The following is a 12654-nucleotide window of genomic DNA, read 5'->3' as shown; positions in this document are numbered from 1 at the left end:
GATAAAATAATTATGTTTCAGAACTAAGATAGCATTCAGCTTAATGGAACATGTGTGCCATGTCCCTGGGACTCAGGTTTCCTTCCACGGGAAATGTCCTCAAGAAAAGTTCCTGGCTCTCTGACCCCTCGGACTGAGCTGGGTGGTGGCAGAATCACTCACCTAGTTTGGGGGAATGACCCACACATGCCTATCACAAGCCACTCTTCTGGGGATCTTTCAGGCCCATGGCAAACCCAAGGTCTGCCCTCCTCTACATCATGCACCATGTACTTGAGAGGGCCCACCTCCTAGAAGAAGTCCCCTGTTGTCCAGTGCTGGTTCTGCAAGTGTGGGCAAGCCCACCTAACTCTATTCCGGAATCTTACCATTGCTCTACCCGAAGCCACAACCTCCAATCTACCTCTATCAATACTAAAGCTGACCTTTTGATCTCCGTCTGCTGACTCCTCTGTGTCTGCCATTGGTCCAGAACCTGCACAGGGATAAGAGCTTCTCAAATCCCAGCAGCTCAGTCCTCTCCATATTCTAGATTTCAAGTGGGTTGACAGCACTTCAAATACTATGTGTAACTCTGCTGTTACTTCCCAATTTCAGGACAGATTACATGTGCCTACTTGATCAGACAACTATACTACATATCCCCCTTCTTATGCAGCTCCCACCCCGAAAAGAATTCCTGGAACTAATGGTAGGGTTTCAGGGTGGAGTTAGGCTGGAATTTGGGAGGCTACAGCTCCCAGGACTTTGCTGAGAGAGTATTTCATTCCATTGTTCCAAGTGCATTTCAGAATAACAAATTTTCAAGGGTGAGGATTTGACACACTCCCCTACAGGGTGAATTATCAGTGATTTAGTAAGTGGTCAAGAGACTCCAGTCTGCAGAGACAGAATATCTCAAAACCAATGTTCTGGTTCCTACTTACATTTCCTATTCTCAACTCCGCTTAGCAAAACCTGCCAATTTTGTCACTGTACATCCAGCAAAATATAATACTTGGGAAATAAATGTGTTAGGCTCTGAGGCTGGGAGAAAAGAGTTAGGGTTTCTTGACATTACCTTGCCACTACCTTGACAATGTTATTAGGAAAAAAAAAAACTGACTAAGCCTGGTCTCTTATTAGGAATGTTTGCTCTGTGTCTTGACATCACAAGATGGCTTCCAAGATTTGAACCAAAATTTTTGTTTCCTTACTCCTATAGCCTTGAATCATTACACCAGCATAAATGTGAAGGTGTTTTTTTCTGGAGCTCTAATTTCTTCTGCTCTACACACTAAATGCCCAAATGGCAACACACATAAATCTTCCTTGGGAAGGATGAATTGATAGTAATAATACACACTCAAAAGTAGCTCAGTTGGTGTACAGTACCTGTTGCAGTCCCTGCTTGCAATTCTCCTGGGCATATACCTGGGAGTGGAATTGCTGGATTGTATGGTAATTTCATGTTTACTATTTTGAGGAACCACCACACTGTTTTCCATAGCAGCTGTAACACCTCACATTCCCGGAAGCAATGTACAGGATTCTAATTTCTTCACATTTTCTCTCACCAACACTTGTTATTTTACTCTCTTATCATTATTATAGTTCTTCTACTAGATATGAAGTGGTATCTCATTGTGGTTTTGATTTGCATTTCCCTAACAATATGAAGTATTTTTTGTGCATTTCTTGGCTATCTGTATCTCTTCTTTGAGGAATGTCTGTTTGCCCATTTTTTTAATGTGTTGAACTGTATGACCAGTGTTCCTAGCAGCACTAGTCACAACAGCCAAAAGTTAAAAACATAAATGTCCATTAACAGATGAATGAATTAAAAAAAAAAAGTAGTGTGTTTATATAACAAAATATTAGTAAAAAAAAAATGAATTTCTGATACATGCTACAGCATGAATGAACCTTGAGGACTCTATGCTAAGTGAAATAAGCTAGTTGTAAAAGGACAAATACTACTGTATGATTCCACCTACATGAGAAATTACCTATGTAGAATAAGCAAATTTGTGGAGATAGAATGTAGGATAGAATTTATGGGGGCAAGGGGTGTGAGGACAGGCAGGTACTGTCACTGCTTAATGGGCACAGAGTTTCTTTCTGTTTGGGATGATGAAGTTCTGGAAACAGATAGTGGAGATGGTTGTACAACTGCATAAATATACTTAATTCCACTTAATTAAACCTAAAAATGTTTAAAATGTAAAATTTAATGGGATTTTCCCATGCAGGAAGAGTGCAATTGGCCAGAATTTCCTGGAGGGAAGGCCCCACACATAGCTGGCAAGTGGATTACACTGGACCACTGGACCCCTGGGGGCTATAAATGGGTCCTAACTGGAATAGACACTTATTCTGGACTGGGCTTTACGTACCCAATAGTAGAAGCAAATGCTCAAAATACCATTAAAGGATTGGAACAGAAGATACTGCACCAATTTGGACCACCAAGTTATTACATCCTTCTGTCCAAGGAACACACTTTACAGCCCAAATTTTATGTTATTTATTATTTTACCACCAAAAAAAAAAAAGGGTAGCTCAGTTTAATTCAGTTCATATCATTTCAAATACAGTTAGTCAAGAAAAATATCCATTAAGAAACAATGGCTTTGGGCAAGGAAGTTTGGTTGAGTCAGGAGACCAGAGGCAGATGTGAACAAAAAGCACTGCCCCGCATGAGATAGTGGGCAAACCCTTCAACCTCTTAGAGCCTCTGTAGTTACGGGGTTGGAAAGGGGGGAGAATGACCTTAAGATGGTTCCTGCAGGGGTGCATGAAGTTACCTACCTCAAATGCCCACTGCAGGGCAGGGCCAAAGGAAAAACAGAAAGTGCAGCCAGTCTGCACCCCCATTTAGACGGCAGGCTTCTCCACAGGACTTCAGCTCAGTCTAGACTCTCCCCTCTTAGCGTGTTTTTCACCACGCTGCTCTGTTTTTTAAATATTTCATGACAGAATTTTAAAAGCAAGTTACATAACACTTAAGAAACCGTACTGGTAGAATTAAGTGTGAGAAGACATTCACTTTCCCTGACTTCCTTCAGAAAGCAACTCAGCAGAGGAGGAAAACAGAAGTCTAGGGGGAAATGGGCTAAAAGTTAGCAGTGGATACACCTCTGGATGCGGCCCAAGGGGTAGTCTGAATGTCCTCTTTTTTGCCTCTCTGTGGATTCTAATTGCTCTATGATGAATCTGATTCATTCTAAAATGAATGCACGGCTCATTTTTAAAAGAGTTCACGATTATTTTTAAATAGTAAATACAAAAAAGAAAAGCCTAGCTTGGAGTTCCACTCCTCTTCCACCCTCCCTGCCCCTTCCTCCTCTCCACACCCCCGAGTCCATCAGCTGCTCTGTGTAACCGTCTGTCTCATGGAATTCTGAGGATGACTCTAGCTCACGCTTACTAAAGGGGTGCTCGCGCTGGGCACTCCCCTAAGTCCTCCCACACGTTACTCCATCACCCCCAGCCTTACTGGGGAAGGAGCAGAAGCCCAAAGATGGACAGAAATTTGCCCACGGCACTCCAATATCCATGACAGAGCTGAACTCACATCCGCGCCATAGGGCTCCTGAACCCACTCTCTTAGCGCCACATACTGCTCAATCCTCAATGTGTTTCTATCACTGTCACTGCATTTCTCTTTGTCCCCATGCAGTGACTTTCCTGTCACCTCCTGTCACAGGGGGAGACAGGCACTGTATCCCAACACCTCTGCCTGGAATATCCATCCCATGCTAGGTTCTCTAGAACATCCACTGAGGTGAATTACCCCTCAATGTAAGGTCCCAGACCCAACAAATTTTTTTAGATCATTTGTGCATACAACATGGACATCTGTATTTCTATTTCCAAAGGTAATAAGCAGCCACTGACAATTGAAGCTAAGTGGGTCCCTCTGCATGGCTCTCCCACACAGCTCAGGTCTGATGCTGGGCCATGAAGCAGTTAGCCAACTTTCCCTTCTGGGAATTGGGGTTCGCTGGTGAAGTTCGCAGTAGAGTACAAGGTGCACTTCTGGCCAGCACAGCCAAGGTGAAGAGGGATGAGAAGAATTCATACGGAAGCCATTAGAAAGTGGTGCCACAGACACATGCAGTGAGGATGCAGAAAAGAGGCCCAAGAATGATTTCAAACCTCATGATGTCCATGAGACTCCCAGCTCCACATGCAGGAAACGGAAGGGACTGGCTTTAGAAATGGTTAAATACTACAACAGTTTAGGAGAAGAGACACAAATCTTTAAAAAACTCCCCACAGGAACTCCTGCCTACGGGCAGAGAAATGATGCCTACAGTGCTGATGACATCAGAAGTTGACAGTTTGTGGGGACCTACCATAATTCAGACACTAGAAATCAGAATAATCATAACAGTTCTAGAAGGGAAAATACTTATCCCTAAGTTAGAAATGAAGAACGTGACGCACAGGGAGTTTAAGTGACTTAGAGGCTCACACAGCTAGTCAAGGGCAGAATGATGATTCTTCTGGGGCAGAATAATTCTTTTCATTTAATTACTTAATTTCATTTCAATTAAATGAAAGTACAGTTCAATACTCCTGGATAAAAATCCTGGCAGAATACATTCTCATAGGGTGTGCTTTTACAGTTTACTCAGAAGGCCTTCTTTATCTACGATAAAATAAACATTTATCTTATTATCTGTGGGTATATGGGTATCTTTCTACTTTTTATGTCTTAAAGATGGAAAGAAACCAGGAATCGGTGGGTTCAGGTGTCACAGGGAAGGGATAGTCAAAGACTCCATAACGCTCAACATTTTTCCATTATATTGCTTACTTCCACATGAATTCTAAATAAAGGCACTATTATATTGTAAAATCTGTAACATAGTTTACACTGGCTTTGGGGAATGTTTTAAAATAGAGCAAAGGACTCTATTTCAAAGCAGAGAAGCCCATGTTTTCACAAACCAGCTGTGCATCTCCTGCCCGGCCAAGACCTCCTTTCCCAACTTGTCACACAGCCTTCCCCTGAAGAATGGCCCCAATTCTCACTGCAGGACTATGCCTGAGCATATAACACTGGTATCGGCAAGAGCCGGATCCTTAACTCCTCGCCCACAGGTCAGCAGGTGACATGAACACAACAGTTTGTCATTTGGTTTTTTTGTCCCATTCCATTTTTTTAGGCAATGCCGTCATTTACCAGGATTGGACTCATGCAGCTTCTTCTGGAGAAAGACATGGCTCTCCCTGCCTTTCTGTTGCCCCCATTCACTTGGGAGACTTCCTGAGGCGACAGAGTAAAGGAGACACACCTAAGTGACAATCACCCATTACCAGCGTGGAAGGCAGCTGATTTGGAGAAAACCCCTGCCTACCTGTCTGCATGCCAAACCAAAAGATGGAAAGCGAACCCAACGGCCTTACCAGTCAGCTGCACCACCCTTCAGTCCAGACCATGAGACTCCAAATAATCTCTAAGAATCCATGAGCTAGAAAGAAAGAAGTCCTTGAAATGATAACACTGAGAAGCTAGGGCAAGTCTCTGTATCCCAGGATAGACCCCACTCCCTGCAGATGATGATGCACTTGCCACTGGGGAGTATTTACCAGGCGTTTAAGAACCTAGATGAAAGATACTGGTGAGATGCAAAATGCCTGTTAGCGTGCTGGGCCCAGAGGCTGTCCCTCTAAGTTCTTGGCAGTGGTGATTAAAGCAATCTTGCCTTCCACCCCTTCCCTACCTTCCAGTGATGGGAGGTTTAATGAATGTGTATTGGGGTTTTAAGATCCCTAGATGAAAAGGGGACCAGACGTGAAAGTTGTTATTATTTTGTTCAAAGTACACTGGGAAACTAATATCTATGGACAAGTTAACCATGTGCTACTTAAACAGGCTAACAAGGATCAAACACTGAAACATTCAGGTTTGGCTTTCTGAACAGCTCAGAGACCCGTCAGCTGGATTGGGGCCATGATTTAGGTGGCACCCCTTTAGGGGGGTAGGTAACACCCGTGACAAATGGCTCACTTTTTTCAGAACTCAGACTCCAGGTGAGCAGCTTAAACCAAAAGGGGGCATGTAAATGGAGAGTCAAATCTGATCACAGGCAAGAAAGGGGTTCTAAGAAGTAAAATAGAGTAAATGTAAGGAGGAAGGGTTTTCTATTTTGAAGGTAAATGCAACACCAGGCTGCAGAGAACCCTAAATTATCTTTGAGCATTTTGGGGGCACTCCTGAACTCATTACAGGACTCACCAGCTAACAACACTTACATGATTCAAGACCTTTCTCTCACTCATGGTAAAGAAAGAGATTTGAGCCCAGAGAAGTGGAAAAAAATGTATGAATAAAGCCCCAACAGCATCTGTGGGACTGGAGCAGTGTGAACAGTGACAATGACTGCCTACTGCTCAGACTCAGGATTCCTGGCCGCATGGGTCAAACTGAGACAGCTGCCTAGCCTATCACAATGCCACAGTCAGAGAGATCCTATTACAACCTAAATCAGATCCTGTCTCCCACGCACAATATCCCACTGGCTCTCTGCCCCCACCGACCACCACCACACTCATATCCTCACCGCCTCACCTATCCCCACTTTCTACCCAAGCCCCAGTGGCGACCCCTTGTCATCTTTGCTCCAAATCACCCCTGCAGTGGGACCCTTCCTGACTCCCTTATTCAAAAGTTCCAAGTCCCAAGACTCCTAGTTTCCTCCCCTGCTTCTTAGTTCTCCATTGCAGATCACCTGCCAACACACTCCATGTTTTAACTACTTGCTTGTTGCCTATCTTCCGCCTCCAGAACATCAGTTACACATGTGCAGACATTCTGGGGTCCTGTTCACTACTCCACCAGCAGTACCTGCATGCGGGCGCAGCACAAAGTCAAGTGCTTTATCAAGTGCACAAAGGGAGGTGCTCGTGAAGGCATGGACAAAACTTCAGCAAAGTAAAAGAAACACTGATGTAAACTTCTAGAAAAATCTTTATAACGGCTCAGTTCCATGGTAATATGCCCCGTGCACACAGCTCCTGCACCCTCAACTACCCATGACAGAGATAAGAGCCTCAAGGCAGGATTTGACCTTTCCTGCTCCCCCAGCCCCAGTACTTCCATATACGAGCACAGCCAAAGGCCTCCCTAAGCAGGTCTGGTAACACGGAACCTACCAAAGGAATCAGTTCAACACAACCTGCATCCTTAGTATCACACCCCTGGCACGATACAATCAGAAGAAAACAGGGACTGGAAATCAGTGCTTTCACAGCCACAAAGCAGCCAGGAAAAATCCCCCTTTTCATCATATCCCAGTTCTCTGAGAGCCTGAGGAGGCATTCCTCATGCTCCCACAAATGCTGCCCAAGCAAAGTGGCTGCAGAAGACCTTGAGAAGTAACGTAGGTCAAGAGACATTTTACTGGATTCTGTGAAAAGGATTCACAGCTATTTCCTCAACTTTGGCTTGTATGTTCTTGTTGTTTGCATAGAGTATTTATATACTCTATAGAGTAGTTTAAGCTTCACAGCAAAATTCAGCAGAAAACAGGGTTCCTGTGTCCCCCTGCCCCCTGCCCATACAGCCTCTCCCATTTTCAACTTCCCCCAGAGAGCAGTACATTTTTTCAACAAATGAACCTACAATGACACAGAATCACCCCAAATCCATAGTTTACAACACCCAGTGTTGTGCATTCTGTGGGCTTTAACAAATGTATTATGACATATACTCACCATTAAAATGATCATACAGAATAGTTTCACTGCCCTTAAAATCCTGTTCTCTGCCTATTCATCCCTGCCTCCCTCCCCCCAGCTCCTGGCAACCAGTAGTCCTTTCACTGTCTCCACTATTTTGCCTTTACCAGAATGTCAAATAGTTGAAACCATACAGCATGTGGCCTTTTCAGATTGGCTTCTATCACTTAGTAAAATGCATGTACGTTTCCACCATGTCTTTCGTGGCTTGATAGCTCATTCCTTTTTTAGTACTGAGCAATATTCTATTGTATGGATGGCCCTAGTTTATTTATCCATTCACTTACATAAGTACATTTTGGTTGCTTCCAAGTTCAGGCAATTTTGAATAAAGCTGCTATGGACATCAGTATACAGGGTTTTGTATAGATGTTTGTGTTTTTAACAGCATCTTCGGGAGTAAGAAAAAAATCTAAAACACGACCTTAATGAGCTGAAGACAAAATAGCCTTCATACTCTCCAGGAAAGTTCCTCTTTCTAAGAACAGTTTTGAGAAATTAAATTAGTCAAAGAAGTCTGGTTTTAGTTTTATGCACACATGCTTCCATTCCCAACACTATGTGTTTTTCAAGCACTTCAAATGGATTTATAGACTGAAACGTAAAATATGTTCTGAATATTTTCTTTTGTTCCTCTTAATAAAACCTGACTGCGGACCTTTGCTGTCAGTTCCATTACACTTAGCCCATTTTTCCCAGCTGGGACCACCAGCCCATGAGAGTTCTGTTGTGGGATCTACCCTACCTGCCATAATCATGCCTGAATTCCAGGAGCCTCTCATGGAGCATAGCATATAGCAGGTGCTTAACAAATTGCTACCTGGTTGGTATATATGCATTTTGAACATTCAACCAAACATTCAGTCAATATTGTGACAAATTTTAAAACAAAAATTCACAGAAGTCCCTGGACACTGGTACAGAAGTGAGTTCAGAAAATAAGTATCCATTTAACCAATGATGTCAAAATACACATATTACTTAAAAAACAAAACAAAGTTAAAACAAAACCAAGAAACATGGGCATCTTGAGTCAGCTAGATCCATCTCTTGGAAGGGGGAGCTCACCACATTCAAACACGGAGTGCAGACCCAAACTGCTCAGAGGGCAACTGGCCAGTCTCTCTCAGGGGAAATGTGAGAGATGATGTCCAAAAATCCAAATGTGTTTGATGAATATTACACCAGAGGAAACCATTTCTCAATGATTGCTAAAATTGAAATTCACTCCTGGTTTGAAAGACCCCACACACCATAATTCTCGGGACTGGGAATCCCCAACTGCACCACACCAGCTCTAAAAACTCAATCGAACCACTGCAAGGCATTTTAGAAGGCCTTCCGCTTTTACATTTATAAATGTAGACATTTACAAAATGTCTACTCAAGGCTGACATTTGGGAGATGAATTTCCCACATCCTGTATTTACCACATTCAAAGTATCCCTGGGCATCCCCACCCGCTCCCACTTGTAAGTGAAAAAGGGGACACAGGAGGCCAGGTGGATAATAGCCAGGGGTCACCTGCACTAAGGTTCTCACTCATGGAATGTCAATCTGTTCAAATTATAGAAAAACGAGGCAGGCAATCGAGTTTAAATGCTTTAGGTGACACTTGAGATGCTTTCCATAAGAGAATATTTAACCTCCAGGTCTACTTTTTGCTTTCTTTTAACGGTAAAGTTCCAAAGAAAAAGTAATCTGTCTATAATGTACCTAATTACTGAGAAAAGACAGGTATGTACTCCTATGTTCCCTTTTCCAGGTAGCAACGAAATGGTGTGTTTTCCCACTTTGCTTAATTTCTCTACTGCTGAAAATTACTTCCAGATCCCAGATCTTCTTTAGTTTCCATTTTCATCCTCCATGAAACCCCCTACTCCTGGAAAAAGGAAAGACAGAAAAGAAAACACAAGAAGATAACACATAGTTTACATATAACACCAGAAATATAAAATCCAGCCACAACATCTGGTTCTAAAACATGTTTAAATAAATAATGCAGTAATATGAAGTTCAAAGTTGAGTCTTAATACATAGTACTTGCCTTCCCAATGGGTTTCAGCCCTGAACAAGTTCAAAGTGATTTGATGTGACCAAAGAAATGACAGTAGAACGTTCTTGGGGTGAAAGGGTTTATACCCAACCTTATTCAATCACTAGAATCCCGTCCACTCAGAACAAGTCTGCATGCCGCAAGCTGGTCTCTGCCTCTGGGCCTCTCTGCCTGCACAGCCGTCTCAGTCTCTGCCCTTGGCACTGCCACCACTCCAGCCTCGGCTCTGCTCTCCTGCAGCCGTGCCACCGTGTCACCCAGAGCACTGGGCAGGGCTCTCCATATATAGTCAATAACAACGTATTGCCCACACATGTGTAGTGAGCTAGCCAACCAGGCCAGGTGAGAATCCTGGCCCCAGGAACCTTTGCTTTATCCACAGTACTCTTACGACAGGCCAGGACTACCAAAGAGAGAGGAACTTCTGTACTTCACAAGGATCCTTAGGGTGTAATTTTCTGCCCCAAGCAACTGGCTAACCTAACATCAAAGAGCTCAAGTCAAGAAAACTTAGGTCTCTTGACTGCTGGAGCCGGGTGCTCCTCTCCTTCATATTTTATTAAACAAACACTAACTGAAAAATAATATAATCATTTTGTTTCAAAACAAATAACGGACTTTACTTACCTCCCTCACCTAATTAATAATAATAATAAAAAAAAGACATTCACCAAAGAGAAAAAGCTCTTACTGGTGGCAGAAACACTAACACCGGAAAACCCCTAGAGAAAATCTTCAAACCGCCACCAAGGAACTGAGTAATAAAACTCCCACACCGTCTTAACGCTATTTGCATGATAATTAAAATCCCCCTCCAAGGACATAAAAGAAGTCAGCTGGTTAGACCTTTTCATGACTGAAAGGTCCATCAGGCAGCTGCGCTCTCAACAGGGTAAAGAGTGAGGCAGAAATGCTAAGCGTCCTGGTTGGCTGGCTGCCTCTGACTCTTGCAGAGAAATAAACACTGCGGTGTTCTGAGAGCATGGGAGAATCAGAAATGGGAAGAGGCACAGGGGTCTGGGGTAGTGACCAGTGCCAACTGCCGGGCGTCTACTGCACTTGCTGCGTCATCTTTGTTTCTCTCTGCCCCAGTTTCCTCAGCTGTAAAACTGGGATGATGTAGCTCATTGGGATAGTGGGAAAATTAAATGATTAAATGTGTTAAGCATTTAAAATTGTGCCAGGCTGAGAGTAAACCATTGATAAGCAACAAAAATCAGTGATAATATTATCATTGATAATGAATGACTTATGTCCTAATCCTTCAAAAGTACCAAACTTCTAGATGATACCTCCCATCTGGCCCCGTTAATGTTCCTACAGTGTTATCTTTTCTTTCCTTCTACACTGTAAGCCCCCTAGAGGGACCTCACAGAATCCTTCGAGGACACATCCAAGGACGATACACATCGCTCCCCAATGAATGACTTGTTGAACAAAATGAATAAATGAACCAACCCCACTCCCACCTCCCAATCAATATGAAGATGTCAGTCTGTTAACTTGAATACATTACGTTAATTTGATTTACTGGGACTTCCGTAAATGCATTAGAAAAACAAATAGCAACAGTTATTACCCAGAGGCTAGAACAGGAAAAGCTTTCAGTCAATCCTTGTGGCTTTCAGCTTTTCCACTTTGAACTCCATGCGTGGCTTGCATGGAGGCAACTGTAATTACCTCCAGTGTTCCCCCCAAAGCAAAAACCATAAAAAGCAAAAAACCATTTGATTGTCACGTACTGTCAATTCTTGGTTTTTCTTTCCAGCATGACTCTGAAGCCTCACGGCCTCCCTGTCTGGGTGTTCTTCATCGCCGCGCTTCCTATTTCCACCAAAGCCTTCCGTCTGCTCTGGACAGACTGGCACTGCCTGCCCAGCGGTGAATCCCACTGGAAAGGTCTCCCACTGCTCTATCTTGACTCTCCTGAGATTTCAGGTACTTCTGTCTAAGCCGGCAGCAAGACTAAGCCAGGTCCCTGGATGAACTTTTTTCTAGTGCTGGAAGTATTATCTGCAATGCCATCCCCTCTCTTCACCTCCCACCTGCCACTACAGTCCATTCATATTCTCATAATAAAATCAACTCCGAAGAGTATCAATTAGGAGCAAGGGGAAAGGCTGAGCTTGGAGCCAACTGGCTTCTCTCCAAGCCAAACACACTTTTGTAAACCTGACTGCATTACTGCCCCAGCCTGCATACGTACCAGGGCGTCCAGCTTTTCCAGAGTTAAGTTTTGTTTACCCACTGTCAAGTGGTTATTTCCCAGTCAGCCTCTCCTCCCGCTGAGACTGGCTGCAACCACCTCTCCCCCACTCCCCAGGCAACCAAATGTGACATCAAAGGAGCCTCTGAGTGGCCATCTGTCCCTTATACAATGTGGGTAGCAGAGAGGCAGGACTGTGAAAGGATCCAGGGTGTCCTGCTGCCTCGGACCCAGGCACCAACATCCAGGGCTGTGTGTGCTACAGAGCAAGACAGTGGCGAGAAGTCCTCAGTCCAGCTGGCGAGGCTCCTGCTTCTTATCAGGAAGGGCAGAAAGACTTAACTTTCCTGAGGTTGTTCAAAGAACAGGCTTGATGTGTTTCACCTGTCATTGGACATCTAAAAATACAGTCAGATCCCCAATTTTGCAATTTTTCAAACATTACACACCACACCACCAAAGAATCCTGCTAGACATGCAATCCTAACAAATTCATGAACAGTGACATGCCAGAAGGAACTGGCTAAAGAAGTTAAAGCTCAGAAACGATCCCAGGAGTCTCAGAATTAAACAGTTAATATGACCAGTGGAATCATCATCTAAACACCTGTTTACATCTGGAACATAAGGTCAAGACACCTGGAGAGAGTCATGGGTTTAA

General features: G+C 43.6%; 1 protein-coding gene across 12 annotated transcripts in view; it reads right to left on the bottom strand.

Moving 5' to 3' along the window:
* TIAM1 (TIAM Rac1 associated GEF 1) overlaps nucleotides 1-12654 on the bottom strand; it is a 393313-nt gene that overhangs the window by 170802 nt on the left and 209857 nt on the right. Inside the window, exon 1 of one of the 12 annotated variants that reach the window (XM_037014744.2) lies at nucleotides 9448-10062. The exons of the other annotated variants lie outside the window; for them this stretch is intronic. The gene's annotated coding sequence lies outside the window, so the exon portion shown is untranslated. Of the gene's footprint in view, nucleotides 1-9447; nucleotides 10063-12654 lie in introns of those variants that run through there. 12 annotated transcript variants of the gene reach the window in all.

This window comes from Manis javanica, chromosome 3, assembly GCF_040802235.1.
Source record: "Manis javanica isolate MJ-LG chromosome 3, MJ_LKY, whole genome shotgun sequence".
NCBI lineage: Eukaryota > Metazoa > Chordata > Mammalia > Pholidota > Manidae > Manis > Manis javanica.
This window is presented reverse-complemented; position numbering and strand designations above follow the sequence as displayed.